The following is a 16,627-nucleotide window of genomic DNA, read 5'->3' on the forward strand; positions in this document are numbered from 1 at the left end:
GCTTAATTTCCTCACTCTAAAAAAATCCTAATTGTATATTTCTTTGAATCATTTTTTATGCATACTTATAAGTATCACTCGTATATTTTAACATAGGTCAATATTATGCAAACTGTTTCAGACCTTACAAGTTCACTTAGAACATAATGGACATTTCTTTTCTTATTAGAAGTGTCACATTGGATGGACATCCAATTCTGGAAAAGGATGACATAGCCTCATTTGTTTCTGTTCTAAGTTGAATCAAATATCCTGGAAATCATTCAACAGACAATGATAAATGGACTTGGAAAGCTGACAGGCGGAGGACTGGCTAGGAATCCTAGGACTTGAGGAACAAGGATGTGGTGAGTTTGCTGGGTTATCATCTTATGTCCCCTCTACTCCAGGCTGGGTTCTGGAGAGACCCACAACCCAGAACCACCACAAACACAAAAAATAGGCAAGGCTGCGTGCTCTGGCTGAAGCACCGGACAAGAGAAGCCCATCTCCTTCTCTTTCCACACCAGCAAGGGGTCCGGTCCACCTGCAGCACAGCAGCCAACCCCAGGCCAACCGCATCCCGCCCTTGACCCGGGCCTGGTGGGGAGCCCGGTCTGTGGACAGCAGTACCAGCAGGAAGCTTTGCGTCTCCCTGATCTCCATCCACAGACATAAGGACACTCAGGTCCACTGGCTTCTGCCCCCAACAGCCCCCCCCACACACAGAAGGTGGCCCAGTGACACCAGGTAACCCTGGGAGATGTCACCATCAAGGATTGAGTAGGGGTCCCACCACCACACCAGGAAAAAAAAAACAAAAACACAACAACCAGCATTGTAAGAGCTCTGAGCACTAAAGTGTCACTGCAAATAAAGCTCACAAAAGTTGGCCAGAATTTATGCAATCAATCTAAGCAAGGCTACTGCTTGCTAAAATAAAAGATTTAAATAGAATCAAGGGTCTCCTAACATAATAACCAATGTGTCTGAATAAAATAAAACATAAGTTGTCCAAGGAACCAACAAAGCCACAATTTGAATTAGAAAAGACAAGCACCCAATGTCAACATTGAGATGAATCAGATGTTAGAATTGTCTGCTTAGGATTTTAAAATAAGCCGTCAAGAACGTTTCAACAATCTATTACAAATTCTCCTGGAAAAAAAGCAGCAGATCTCAGCAAAGAAAGAGAAATTATAAAGAGGAACCAAATGGAAATGATAGAATTACAATAATGGAATAACCAAAATTTAAACGTGGGTGGAGAGATTCAATAATAGCAGAGTGAAAAGAACAGAATCAGCACAACTGAAAACATCAGCAAAGCAACAGAGAGAAAATAGACTGGAAAAGAAAATGAACAGCTTCAGCGATCTGTGGGACTTTAATGTCATTAAAGTTCCAGAAGGAGAGTCTAGGATTGAAAAAATATTAAAAAAAATAAAAGGCTGGCCCGGCTGGCATGGCTCAGCGGTTGAGCACCGACCTATGAACCAGAGGTTACAGTTCAATTCCTGGTCAGGGCACATGCCCGGGTTGTGGGCTCGAATCCCAGTAGGGGGCGTGCAGGAGGCAGCCGATCAATGATTCTCTGTCATCATTGATGTCTCTGTCTCTCTCTCGATCTCCCTTCCTTTCTGAAATCAATTAAAAATATATATATATTTTTTAAAGTGCCTCAAAGGATCACAAAAAAAACACATGAGAAATTATAAGCACGAGCTCCTGGCACTCAGCAGATGCGGGACACACTTTGCCCGCTTTCTCTCCCACTTTGTCCTTCTACTTTCCGAGGCTGATATTTAATCTTTGGCCACGTGTCAACTGTGTTCCTCACCGACATGGATACACAGACCCTTGCTAGATGCTCAAATAATTATTATGTACATTATACCCTCTGAGTTTCCTTTTTAAATCATGGAAACTGTGTGTTTAAAGCATTCCAAGCTTCCCTTTATAAAGTAGTATCTGTAACGTGTTCAGCTCTTTGAAGGTGCCAAGATCTGCAGACTACAATCACATATGTGATTATAAAAGGTAAGAACCTCAGTGTTCCATCCCAGGTGTCTTGGTCACGCAATAATTTCCCCCATTTCTTTTCACGTGACCCCTCTGTTCAGCACGGAGGTTTGCATTTTTACTCTGAGTCCTGGGGACCTCTCCTCCTCCTAGGCCTGAGCTGTTCAAGATGTCTGGCAGAAAGACTTCCAAGGGTAGGTGTGTGTAATTAGGATCAGGTGAGTGATCCTCATTTTCAGCCCTTTTTCCATCTGTTCAGGTCCTCGCTTGTCATCTATCATGCCAAATAATCGGTTCCAGACTGAAGCAGTTTTCTCTTGCATCTCCCCAACCATGAGCAGGAACTCAGAAACTAGCTATTTTATATGATGACCACGGCACCTCCCCTTTGGGATAAATCAACTGTAATTAAAAATAGGACTTGCACAAAATGGCAATGGGGAACTTGGGGCCAGGGGAGCGCCTGACGGGAAATATGAGCACATGAGCAGCGGGCCAGTTGGAGAAGGTTGCCTGGCGCCAGTCAGCCAAGTTGAAGGGCACTGAGGAAGGGGTTCCAACTGGCCAGATTGCTCCTGGAATCCATAAAAATTTAAAATGACATTTTGTGCAGGAGCGGACAAATCCACAAAAGATGGGTTTGCAAGTGCACTGTTTTGGGGCTGCAGAGTTAAGGCTCCTGGAGTCCGTGCTGGAGGATCACGACAACGTGGGTTTGCTGTGATGGAAGAAACGAAATGCACAGAGCCTTTGGGAGAAGAGGTTGAGCCTAGAGAGAGCTTCTGTAAGCCTTGCCCCTCGTTTCTCCACACTAACTATGGCGCTCATACACACCCTACTGACACAGCAGAGGTTTCAGAGAATACCATAAAGCATAAGACTATTTTAAAATGGCAAGTGACTATACACTGAGTGGCCAGATTATTATGATCTCTGAACGCATAATAATCTGGCCACTCAGTCAGTGTGTGTGTGTGTGTGTGTGTGTGTATATATATATATATATATATATATATATATATATATATATATATATAGAGAGAGAGAGAGAGAGAGAGAGAGAGAGAGGGGCCCGGTTCATGAATTCATGCATGGGTGGGGTCCGGCCAGCCTGGCCAGGGGGAGGGGACATGGGCGGTTGGCCGGCCTGCCTGCTAGTCAAACTCCTGGTCGAGGGGACAATTTGCATATTAGCCTTTTATTATATTGAGAAGGCTAAAAAGGGCTAATTCCAATTTAACCCTGGTATTTGGAGGCTAGTGATCTGAATCCATGCCAGCAAGCTCAGTGTAAGTTCGTGAAAACCTATAATTAAGTCACTGCCTCCTTCCCAGGTACTGGTCTTGCAGAACCGGTTACAGAGGCCATGGGGCTGTGGACAGTGCACTGCCCCAGAGGGAGGGTTATTAACGCTGGCGCCAGGCCAGACCATCAGATATGGCCTGGACACCCCCAACACCTGGGGGCCTTCTTGCAAGGCCCGCGAAAAGGACCGTAAGCATAATCCATATTTGCGGGACAAAGACCACAGGGAGATATAAAGGAAAGCCCCATGCATGTTCCTTCACTCAGATTTGGAAGGCTGCTCCCTGAGTCCGCTGGTGTACTAAACAGTGTCCCTCCTCTTCTTTGAAGCGTCCTTGGTTTTCTTTGGATATAGGATATACACTGAGTGGCCAGATTATTATGTGTTCAAAGATCATAATAATCTGGCCACTCAGTGTATAACTCGAAGGCATTTTTTATGACAAGATTATTTAAATTGCTTACTCTTTAATTAAATTACTATTTAGTCATTAGTCCTTACTAAACTGGGAAATGTCAACATTTAGTTAAGCATTACCTTTCTGAGCCTAGTCATCATTAAGCTAAAGTCAAGTTCAACAGGTCCAGTTACTTCTCGCTAGGATAGCACAGTCTAAACTGAACCCAATAGTACATGGAGATATGTAATTAAGACCAATAACCATATAAATAGCTGTAGTTCCATAAATAATGAAGTACGAGCAATTCTGTTTCCGTTTTAACAGCATGTTCTAAACTAAAGCAACCTGCCATTCTTCCTACCCACCCTCCTCACCTCCATCAACCCCTGAGCTCAAATCTTAAAAGAGGAAATGTCATATATGGATTGGTGATAAGCAACTTAGCTTCTGGTTCCTGCCATCTTATGCTGGCATTTTTAAAAGCATCTGTAATTAATGTGTCTAATACAGCGTGAAGATAGGCAAAGGAGGATGAATTTACATCTCCCCTGATGTTGTATTGGCTGAAACTAGCCAATTATCTCATGATTGCTTTTATCATGGCCCTTCACCTTTTATATTTCACCTTCAAATTAATGCACACAGGTGTGCAAGAGCCATACTGCCTCCAAACTGCTAGACAACTGCCCCTTTTCTTCCTTCTGCATTCCTCAAAATTGGGTATGGCTGGTCTCACAACTGAAGGGCAGTTGCTTCTAGAAAGCCCTCAAAAGTCTTGCCGATGAACAAGAAGGGTCCCATGTACATACAGGATCTCAATAATTAAGCGTTTCTTGCTCTCCACTATCCACCAGTGTTGTCTTTACAAATAATCTGATCATGACACCCTTTGCCTTGATGTTCTTTGCTAGTTTTAAGAAAGGGTTCAAGGTATTCAGCACAGATGCAAAGTCCTTTAAAAAAAACCCCCCACATATTCTTATTGATTTCAGAGAAGAATGGGGAGGGAGAGAAAGATAGAAACATCAATGATGAGAGACAATCACTGACTGGCTGCCTCCTGCACACCCCCTGCTAGGGATGGGGCCCACAACCCGGGCCTGTGCATGAATCGAACTGTGACCTCCTGGTTCATAGGTTGACGCTCAACCACTGAGCCATGCTGGCGGGGTGCCAAGCCCTTCCTGACTTGCATCCCACTACGCCGCTTATCCAACTCTCTCTATTAAATCAAACGTGTTATTTCCTGAATCATCTTCTATCCAATGAGAGAATGGATGAAGAAAAAAAAAAAGAGGGAAAATCTGACATTTCTGAGGACAGGTTTGAAGTGCAACCTTAAATGGGCTTATTGTTGGGTTCTGATACCCTGCTTCCCTCTGACCTCAGCTCAGCCAGTAATACCCGCTCTGGCTTCCGCACAAAGTGCTTATTGCAAGAATCTATACTTTTTCTATCCAGAGTCCGCACAGGTCAGAAGAAATGGAACCTTAATGGCTTTCTTATAAGCTTTCCCACACGCTCTGCCTTGGCTCCAACCTCAACATAGTATCATTTCTCATAAGTTAACTATTTGACCTTCAAGTTTAAACCAGGACCTGGTAATGCAGCCAACTGCCATGGCAAGGGCAGCCGAGAAGCCAGCTTCTCTCTTTAAAGGCTCATTTCCAAAGGTGCTTAAGTTTCTTTCGAAGCAGGCTCAGACACTGGTTTTCATTTTATTGGCATTAGATATCTTCTCCAGAACAATGAATAGAGTGGCTGAATTCCTGTGGCTGTGTTGTGTTCACTGAGCATTTCTGCATTTTCAAGAAGAGAAGGCTTACCCATTTTCCAGATGCCTGATCAAGAATGCTCCAGATGTAAAACAAATAAATGCAACCTTTAGAATGGCTTCTTCCTGAGAGAGGATTGAGAACTAAATGAGGCGGCCTGCAGCAGGGTCTACATCCCCTCACCCCATGGGAGGGGTGGCGGCGGCAAGACAGGAGGGGGACCAGGCCATCCCAGCTGAGGATGAAGCCAGTGATGACAGCCAGGTGCCAGGAAGGAAGAGAGCAACTCTTTACTAAGCAGCACGGTGAGTCTGGCAAGACTGAAGAGCCTGATGCCTGGGCATAAATGTTTCAGATTGCAGTTGAGGGCTCTAACTTAGAGCCTCAGGATCACCTTTGTTCTGGCAGCTCAAAGTAGAGAGGATCTTTGCTACTTGACCCTGCCCACAGGCAGCCTTCTTCACTCCCGTGAGCATCCTGATTGGCTGAGGAGGACAGAAACAGTCATGGTAATTACCTCCGCCAGGGTTGCTATGGAAACCCAATCAGCTACTGTGTGTTGTATCAGAGTAGTGGCCCAGGGCACCTATGTCACTGTTAGTTGTTCTTGCAAAGACATTATACATCTTTTGCTGTTTTAACGGAAGATAAAGTGCAAAAGATTGTATTTCTGAGAGGTCCCTGAGGATAAAATTAATACATAGCAAATTCCCAAAAATGCATCATTTTAGACCGTTTATTTTAACTCTGACTATACCTGCTTTCAAAGAAATCACTTATATATCTACCTTCAATGGCACTGAGGATATATAACCCAGAAGTCAGTGAATAGCTTCATTTTTTTTTCTTTTCCATCATATTGCTAATCTACCCAGATATTCACGCACCCAGAATAAATTAAGCTAAAAAATAGAAGTCACAATTAAACTGAATCAAGATAAAAGGAAGCCTGTTAATGAAAGCCTAATTTACATACTGTTCTGTATGGCATTCAGATGACGGGAAGAACAATGGATATAAAAGAAAGATTACACCAAGGATTGAGTTTCACGTGGCCCATTTGATAGTCTACCTGTGCTGTGCGCACGTCATGTTGCATTAGATCAAATCCTGATCTCCTTCCCTTGCTGGATATCCCACTGTCGCACCCTCGCCTTTTGCCTCTTCATTATAGCGTTGGAATCGCAGGATGACCCGAGAGCTTGCTGTTGAACAGCCGCGTGTGCATATTTCACACTCTGCCATTGTCACGAGATGCTCTGGTTAATGAGCAGATAATGGGATATGCAAATTGCAGGGACCCGATGAGGAAGGAAAAGCATGGCTTCTCACCTCTGCATAAATACCAGCTGGCTTTCTGGTGACCACGGGGGCATCCCTGCCGGGGTGGTTTAGGAAACATTCTGTTCAGGCAGCGAGAAATGCCCCTTTGCCTCGGGAAAGATGGGTCATGGAAGAGTTTTCTTGCAATTTACAGAACTTGGGGTGTGGGCAACTCAGAAAGGGCAGAAGGATCTTTCAACAGGGGACACATTAGACCATAAAATGAAGCAAGCCCCACATTGCCACGTGTTTTCAACCAGAGCCAGAAGAGAGAAATGTGACGAGAAGGTCTGATCAAGTCTCTGCAATGTTCACAAGAGGTCAACTTGATACTGAAACTCACCAGAGGCAGGAGCTGTGCTAATTCGCCCTGGTCCCAAAAAGAATAAGAAGGTGATTTAGAGATTTTTAAATATATATTTTTATTGATTTCAGAGAAGAAGGGAGAGGAAGAGAGATAGAAACATCAATAATGAGAGAGAATTATAGATCGGCTGCCTCTTGCATGCCCCACACCGGGGATGGAGCCCACAACCCGGCCACGTGCCCTGACCAGGAATAGAACCAAGACCTCCTGGTTCACAGGTCAACGCTCAACCACTGAGCCACACCGACTGGGGAAAAGTAAATATTTTTAACTATGTGCCCCTTTTTCTCTAACACCCTTCCCTGTGTCCTTACTCCCTTGCTCTGCTGAGTCCCATTAGATAAGGTTCTTCCATCTTGATCCTCATTAATCTACCCCAAACACCATTGACTCCATGCTCAGGAGCTGGGGATAAGAGGATCTAAACTAGAAATTGAAGAAAGCGGGGAGCACCTTCCATTTTTTGAGTAAGGTTCATAATAAGACAAGGGAACATAGTCTTAAATCATGACCGCCTTTGGAAAGTCCCAGCTTGGTGATATTCCAGTGTGCTTCTTCAATCATGCGACAGCGTCAGTTGTTCATGAAAAGGTAGATGATCAGATCTCAGCAGCAACAACAACAAAAGCTGAACGGGCCTATACTGAACCCTCGTTACAGAAGGATGCAGATGTTAGCCTGGGTTTTCTAGATAAATTGCCATTGTGACACCAGACCTTTGTTAAAACCAGAAGGCACTATTTATCCACCCCCTCCACCACCCTAGGGAGCGTAATGAATACAGATGGATCCCCTGGAGTCTGAGATGGCAAACAGTGATCGCCCTCCAACAAGATGGACAGCCCTGCAGATCTGCGCTGTGTCGTTTGTCAAAAAGAGGCGTCAGCATTCACCAAAGGTACTGAGGTTCCTCCACCTCCCCATTTTTCCTAAGGTGAAGCCAATTCTTTGACGACGTTTCAGTCCTCAGCATTCAAGAATTCCCTAGCACACGCTCTGGCTTCAGGCTTATGACTTGGATTCGTTGCCAAATTGGTGGGAGGTTAGAGCGGAGAGAAATTATTCCATGATGGTATCTGACAGCGGACATAACTCTCAGCTACTGTTGCCCAACTCTTATCAAAAGCCTTGCCAAGATAATTGATATTTATACTGCATGGTTTGAAAATCAACCAGATAATCCACTTCTCAATGAATCCCATGCTTCATCTATCGTTTAAGCCAGAGAATCAGAAAGCAACATCAGTTTGTGTAAAACTGCCTGGCTCTCACACTCCTACTAGGACTTCAGTGTTACTAGGTCACACACTCCTATCAGACCTCAGTGTTCCCTGGAAATGCTACAGATTCAGGGTTAAAATCTTATCAATTTCATTACAAAGCCATTGCCTTACACACTGCATGACACCTGTCTCCTACGCTATGTAGAAGCAGAGATGGTGGCTTCCAGAACGAATGCCAGAACCTTTCACTTTCCTAGAGAAACTGGTATGTGTTCTCTGTGTGGTCAACTGAAGATGATTCTCTCCTGCTCTGCCCATTAGCCAGATTTTCAGTTCCACATTCACAACAGTGTGAGAGTCTACGGTGTTGCCTGTATTGTGAGCTTACGTATTGCTCTTCTGATTTGTTTTATTTTATTTTTTTTATTCTTTACATTTGTCTAAGTGAAGGAAGAGAGGAAAGGAGGAAGGAAGAAGAGGGAAGGAAGAGAGAAAATGTTGAAATGGGATTAGACTACTCAGGAATCAAGAATGATCAACATATCCTTTTCCCTGCTTGATGTCACTTGCGAACAAACAAATTTGACAATTTTCATTAGCACCAAATTCTTCTTAAAGAAATAGAAACAACTCTTTAACACAAGCTACATGGCTCATTTTTTAAAAATATTTTTGTACTGATTTCAGAGGATGGGAGAGAGAGAGAAACATCAATGATGACAGAGAATCATTGATTGGCTGCCTCCTGCACGCCCCACACTGGGGATCGAGCCCACGACCCGGGCATGTGCCCTGACCAGGAATCAAACCATGACCTCCTGGCTCATAGGCTGACACTCAACCACTGAGCCACGTCGGCCGGGCTTCATGGCTTATTTTAACCAAACAGCGCAAACAGCGCCAGCAGGCTCCATCCGCACAGAAGAGAAACTGCACGCTAGCTGACCAGGAGAGGGAACCTGGGCCAAGGGAACAGGAGTCCTCAGGTCTAAGCAGAGTGACTGTAAAGCTCTCCAATTCGCACTGGAGTGAGACAGCCAGGGACAACGCTGTCCTGCGGGCCCATCTCCTTGGAGCTGCCTACCACACCCCGCAGATGGGACCTAGAACACGCATGTGCCCCAGCGCCACCCTGCTGTGTGGCTGTCCTTCTGGGCAATCCTTCTCTGTGATAACCTTGCGAGTTTGTTTATTTTTAAAATTTTGTCACATCCTCACCCGAGGATATGACTTTTTAATTGATTTTAGAGAGGAGGAAGGGAGGGAGAGAAACATCAATGTGAGAGAGAAATACTGGTTGGCTGTGTCCCATATGTGGCCTGACTGGGGATCGAACCTACAACCTAGGCATGTCCCTGACCGAGAAGTGAACCCACAACGCTCCAACCGAGCCACCTGGCCAGGGCCAGCCTCGAGAGTTTAAATGACAGCAACAGAACCCAGTAGAGCATAATAAAACATAGATGCAGAGACATATCACGGTGAATGAAATATTAGTGGGTTCCTGAGAGACAGGAACAGGACAGACAGTATGATTTTCTTCCTTTTTTTTTTTTTTTCCTTCCAGAGTCCGAGTTGAAAGGGACATGAAAATCCCCCCGGAATTCGAATAATATTCCCTTGCATGTAAGATTTCATGGGAACCTTCCCACAGTTGTTAGGGTCCGATCCAGAGTATAAACTAGTGTAATAAATTAAGGTTTCAAGAAAGAAAGAAAGAAGAGCCACGGTCCCTGGGTACACTTGATTGCTACCATTCTGCAGAGGCAGCCACAGCTGCAGGCGGCGGATGCCAGGAGAAGAGGCAGACCAACAACAAGGCTATTTCCCAGGGGTGTGCGTGTGCTTGTTCCTTCAGCTGGTGTGCTATCTCCCTCCGACAGGGACATAAATAAATGTTGCCTCAGACAGGAACCGCAGGCTCGGATGTAAAAGCTGTGTATTTGAAATTAATTGTTTTCTGGCACCGTCCCGTAAAAAAAAAAAAAAAAAAAAAAATGACATGCTTTCGGTTGAAGCACTTGCATGCAAAGCCAATTAAGCAAGAGAAGCAACAACTGCCTGAGGTCAGCGAAGGATGCTGGTTACTGTCCAGCCGGGAGGCAGGCTGTGCTGGTCACCGTCTGTGGAAGCGAGTCAGTACGCCATTGCCAACACAGCTGGTCAGGACCCGCTGCACGCCCCCTACTGGGGATGGAACCCACAACCCGGGCATGTGCCCTGACCGGGAATCCAACCAGTGGAAGGGAAGTAGACGTTCAGAAGAAAATCTCCCCTTTCTTCCAGCTCTACCTCTTTATTCCTCGGGGAATCACAGACACCTCTATTCTTAACATCCTATTCTTTTTAAAAAATATATGTATTTTTATTGACTTCAGAGGGGAAGGGAGAGGGAGAGAGAGAGAGAAACACCAATGATGAGAGAGAATCATTGATCGGCTGCCTCCTGCACGCCCCACACTGGGGATCCTAGTCTTGGAGAAGAATTGCCATCGGACAAGACAGACCTCGGCAAGAGGGTAGCTCCGGCTCTTTCTGCCCAGGAACAGCTGTCTCACTAAGCCATACTTGATCTGAACAGCTTAATTGAAGTATAATTTGCAGATCACAGAACTCATTCATTTTAAATGTACGGTTCAATCACTGTAACATCTCTATAGTCCGCATTGAGCACATTTCCATGTCCGCCCAAGATCCCTCATGCCCACTGCAGGTTTCATTCCTGCTCCTACCCCCAGTGCCAGGCAGCCACCAATGTCCTTCCTGTATCGATGCATTTATAGGAAATCTGGACATTTAATACAAAAGGAATCATGCTGGGAAGGAAGGTAACGAACCAATTTCCAGTAGGAATCAAACTTATTTTAAAAACGATTTTCCCTCCTAGAATTATAATGAATTTTATTTTTCCCAGTTAAATCTCTGAGCCATTTAAAATTTATTCAGAGTAAAGTTCCAACTTTTCTGTTTTTCCAGATGGTGACCCAATTGTTTCAATTCCCCATAGCCAATAGTTTATCTACTGGTTTGAGATGCTACCTTTATGGACTAGTAACTTTCTATAAGTTTTTGCCTTTGGTTTCCTATTAATTCTGTATTTTTCTATTCCATCTATCACCATCACCACACTTTTACATTTGCTTTCATATGTTCTCCTTTTTAAAAACATCTCTTATCTATTTATTTATTTACTTGCCTGTTTTTCCCCAAGAAACTTAATCTTTGGTGGGGAATGTCTTTATAATCCCAACTCAAATTCAGAAGCTACTAAAAGACTGGTCTATTTGTCTGCATATATATATGACAATTGGGCTGAGGTCAATTTACTGGTATTTAGTAAGTTCTTCTGAAAGACAAACCAAAAGAAATAAATAAAAGCATATACACAGTGAAAAGACAAATGCCAAATAGGGGAATAAATACTGGCAACTCACATAAGAGAAAATGGGTTAATCCCCCTAATGTATAAGGAGTTTCTAGAAACAAAAAGACTAACAACACAAGGGAAAATAGGCAAAAGATATGAACATTCACGGAAAAGGGCTGCTATAACCCACTTTTATTTTTTGTAAGATATATTTTAATTGACTTCAGAGAAGAAGGGAGAGGGAGACAGATAGAAATACCAATGATGAGAGAGAATCCTTGATCAGCTGCTCCTGCACGCCCCCTACTGGGGATGGAGCCCCAACCTGGGCATGCGCCCTGACCAGGAATCTAACCATGACCTCTTGGTTCATAGGTTGACACCCAACCACTGAGACACGCCGGCTGGGCTATAACCCACGTTTAAACAGCCTCACAATCTTGCTTTTTCCTTCTCATCCGGAGGTGACAATAAGAATAGTAAACAAACTCAGCACACTTTGGGGAAACACTTCTTTTCCCCAAATTAAAGCTGGGCTTGGAAGGATGCTGCATAAAAGAAAAAAAGGACAAAACAATGTCTGCCCTCAAGGGCTGCCTAGTAGTCATTGAAGCCCACAGACAAAGGACACTAGAGAAGCCTATTGATCAAATAGTTCCAGAAGTGTCTCAGAATGGGAATGTAGAAGGGAAGTTATAGGCTGGTTTTTTTTTAAAATATGTATCTTTTTTAGATGCCCACAACCTGGGCATGTGCCCTGACCAGGAATCGAACCTGGAACCCTTCAGTCCACAGGCCGACCCTCTATCACTGAGCCAAACCGGCTAGGGCTAGGGCACTTATTAATCAAGACCTGGGCAGGGACTGATCAGGACTTATAACTGGGTGAATTGCTGGAATGCTCAGCAGTCTTATCTCTGAAACACCTAGGTCTATACAGAGTTACTGGGAAAACGGGTTTTCAGGGTCCAATCTCAGAACATGCAGGTCGGAAGGAGCTGGTATTTGAACAATTTGAGTTTTGACAGTTTTGCAGTGTGTCATCGTGTGAGACATTTTATCTGTTTTCCAAGTTACAGGACAGGATTACGAGCTGTGATTTTTCTGTTTTCCTTTCTCATGGTTTATATGGCACTTCAATATCCACCATAACTAATGCATTCGATGTGTACTATAATATTCATTTTATAGATGGAGAAACTGATGCATTATGGTTTTCAGTATTTCGTCTAAATTCCCACCGTTATTAAGTAGCAGAACTGAGTTTCAAAATCATGTCTCTCTAGCTCTAAAGCCTGGGCTTTGAGCACTTACGCCACGTGCCTTCAAAGCAGGAATTCTTTACTAGTGTACGTGAAATGTCTTCAGGGTGACTCTAACTCCTGTATATCGTCTGCGAAATTTTTGATGTGTTTAGGGGCAAGGGAAGAGCTTGCATATACCCATCTGATTCTCAATGGGTAGGTTAAAATCTCTCCCCTAGAGAAATTGTCTCCCTCGACCTCAGGTGAGGAGAGGACATCTATTTATTTTAAAACAAAATGAGCAGGGTGACCTCTTTCAGAGCCATTATATGACTTGGGGTTCTCATTTGTAGCTTCTCTAGGATTAAAATGAAGAATAAAGGGAAGCAGACAATGACCTTGAACTGAGAACCCATGGAATACAGAATCCACAGGTCCTGTATCGCCAGGGCGATTGCCTTGGGAAAAGCCACACAGTGCATCTGCAAGTCATCGAGTATCCCTGGCGTTCTAAACCAAGCCCATTTATCCCACGTAGAACCAAGAAGAAAGTGATCTCAAAAAAAAAATAATAATATAACTCTGTTCTCTATGTGGTTCATGCAAATTTCAGGTACAAATTAGACTTTCTTCCCAACAAGCTCTCATCTGAGAAGGTCGTCTTTTTTAAATGGAAAAAAAAGAGAGAAAGAAATTAAAGTCATAGCATAATAGATGAGTTTGTTTTCCCAAGAGCAAGAAAACTTGCTTTAACTCATTTGTTCATGTGACCAGTTATTCAAGAACAAATAGCAAAGGCGTTTGGGAATTAACAAAAGAAAAGATTGTAGCTCATGAAAAAAAGAGAAAAACTCTGCGAGTTTCTCCCTTATGGCTTGTTGCAAACTTTGCTCTCCAAAACAGAATGAATAAAATGTCTTGAGGAGAAAGATTATAAGCTCACAGGAACAGCAAAAATCCCCCTACAGACAGAAGGATTTAGCATCGTATTGTGAAAAGGGACAGGAGACAAAACAACCAAGCCATTCGCAAGACACAGCCAAAGTAATTGCCTGTACTTTTCCCTCTGTGTTAGAAGGCTTCATTCACATCAGGCATGGTTTTTTTCATATGCTTATCACATTATTGCACCCGACCTGCAGCTGTTATGCACATTTCTGAATAAATGTTAATTTATAATAATGTATTGTTTGTCACAGAAGACAAGGGGGAATTGAACTCTTTCTGTCCATCTGGAGATGGGGAACAGCTGGTTAAAATCAGGGATTTGACATAATTCATTTCCTAAGTATCTCACCACCTTCACACACCAGCCCAGCCATCGCTCTTTCCCTGGAATGTAGGTTGGTCTCTGTCATCTAACCTTCCCCATCATTCTTCAGCCATCTGGCTGGGGGTCTGGCCTCACCCCTGGAAGGTTAGTCTCCTCTGAAACAAGTGTCTAAGAATTCATGAGAAGAAAGTGAGAGCCACGCCAAGGCGGAGGGTCTTCCATGGGCAGGCTCTGAAATGCACCATGACCAGACGGCACGCATGCCTCAGTCCAATTATTCATATTACAGGACACACACAGCAGCCGGTTTGTGGCTGAGAAAGATGGCCTTGATCACGCCTGTGGCAATACCATTAAAACGTGTAAGAAACAAACAAGCAAAAAGGCAAACACAAATGTACTTTTAATCCCTCATGGAGGTGGAGCTTCACCAGAAACTCAAGAGTCCAAAGATGCACTAGTCGCTCAGAAATGTGCAAATGTGCACTGAATGAGAGCATACTAAATCCTGTTGGAGGGAAACTTCTTAAATTGTCCCAAAGCTTTACCCTACGCAGTTAGCACACTTATATTACTGTACTGAAACACTAACACATACACTGAGTAGCAAGATTATTATGATCTCTGGACACATAATAATCTGGCCACTCAGTGTATATTCTATATAATAAAAGGCTAATATGCAAATTGTCCCCTCGACCAGGAGTTCATGGGGCCGCCCATGTCCCCTCCCCCTGGCCAGGCTGGCCGGACCCCACCCATGCACGAATTCATGCACCGGGCCTCTAATATATGTATAAATACACTGAGTGGCCAGATTATTATGCGTTCAGAGATCATCATAATCTGGCCACTCAGTGTATAATTGGCACTTCCTCTAGTCCCACTAGCCAAAGGGGGGAAATTAGTGAATCTGGATGTAAGAGGTAGTGCTTAGCTTGGTTCCTCACCAACGAACTTATGCCATTGTTAGTCCATAAAGTGCCAGGTCAGGATTTCAAAGTTGTGTTTTCATAGTCATTATGGGCTTCCAGCTTGGCTTTGCTCATATTTGGAATCCTAGTGAGTGGGAAGATAAAGCAGTAGGTAAATTAGACTGAAGCACAGAGAAAGTAGATGTGGGAGATTCCGAAAGGAGTGTTAAAATATATGAGACAATGAGAAGTTCTGATGTACATGTAATTAAAGAACCAGAAAGATGGAGGACAGTGAGGCAGTATTTGAAGAGATAACCGCTAAGAAATTTCCAAAACAGACATCAAGCCATAGTTCAAAAAACTGTGCAAAACAAAGGAAGATAAATGTTAAAAAATAAATAAAAACATAAAAAAGCACTTAGAAATGTGGTAGTAAAAATTTTCAAATCAGAGATAAAGAGAAAATCTCAAAAGCGGCCTGATTATGCATTTTTATCAAAGCCTTCAGATATCAATTAAACTAAAGGCTTGAACATTAGAATGACCTTTAATAAAGTGAGGAACAAAACTAAAAAAACTTGGGTTCAATTCCTGGTCAGGGCACATGCCCAGGTTGTGGGTTTTATCCCCAGTGTGGGGCATGCAGGAGGCAGCCGATCGATGCTTCTCTCTCATCATTGATGTTTCTCTCTCCCGCCCGCCCTTCCTCTCTATCTAAAAAAATCAATAAAAACACATTTGGGAAAAAAAAAAACCTATTGTGGAAAAAAAATCAAAAAGTGGAGACATACATGTATATGTACATAAACACACACACACACACACACACACACACACGCACTTAAATTTCAAATAAATCCATTTGCAAGAAGGTAAAAAAAAATTCTTCCAAAACCAAATACGTAGTAAAAGTATGAAACCAAAAGGCAAGCACCCTCTGAATTTAGTGCTTATCCTGGATTCATCTGTCTTGACGAAGCCTGGTTTTTATTTCCAAATGTTCGTGCAGCACGGAGAATAGAGCGGGCGCGGGTTTTTCCCAAGGTTGACAGGCCACTAAGAAATGCCTGCCACGGCCGGGACCCCACAGGCCGAGTCCCTCGGTGTTCTAGAGAACGAGGGAACAGTCACAGAGCAAACAGGACAGCAAAAAAAGTTGCCCAAGTCTAACTTGGAGTTGGGTAGAGGGAGAAAAACATCTCGCTGCGGATTTGTAAACCTAAGCCAGACTTTACGAGAATTTGAGGGCAGAGCCACACTGTACGTGTCCCCAACACCTCCGGCCAAGCATTTACACTCACCCTGTCCTCAGCTGTTGCTGTGTCGTGTATCTACAACAAAGTACAATTCCTCTCCGGAGGAGAAGGCGCCAGCAGAAAGTAAATAAGAATATGTAAAAACAAAAAGAGCAAGGGCAAGAAACAACTTGAG

This window comes from Cnephaeus nilssonii (genome assembly GCF_951640355.1).
Source record: "Cnephaeus nilssonii genome assembly, chromosome: 24".
NCBI lineage: Eukaryota > Metazoa > Chordata > Mammalia > Chiroptera > Vespertilionidae > Cnephaeus > Cnephaeus nilssonii.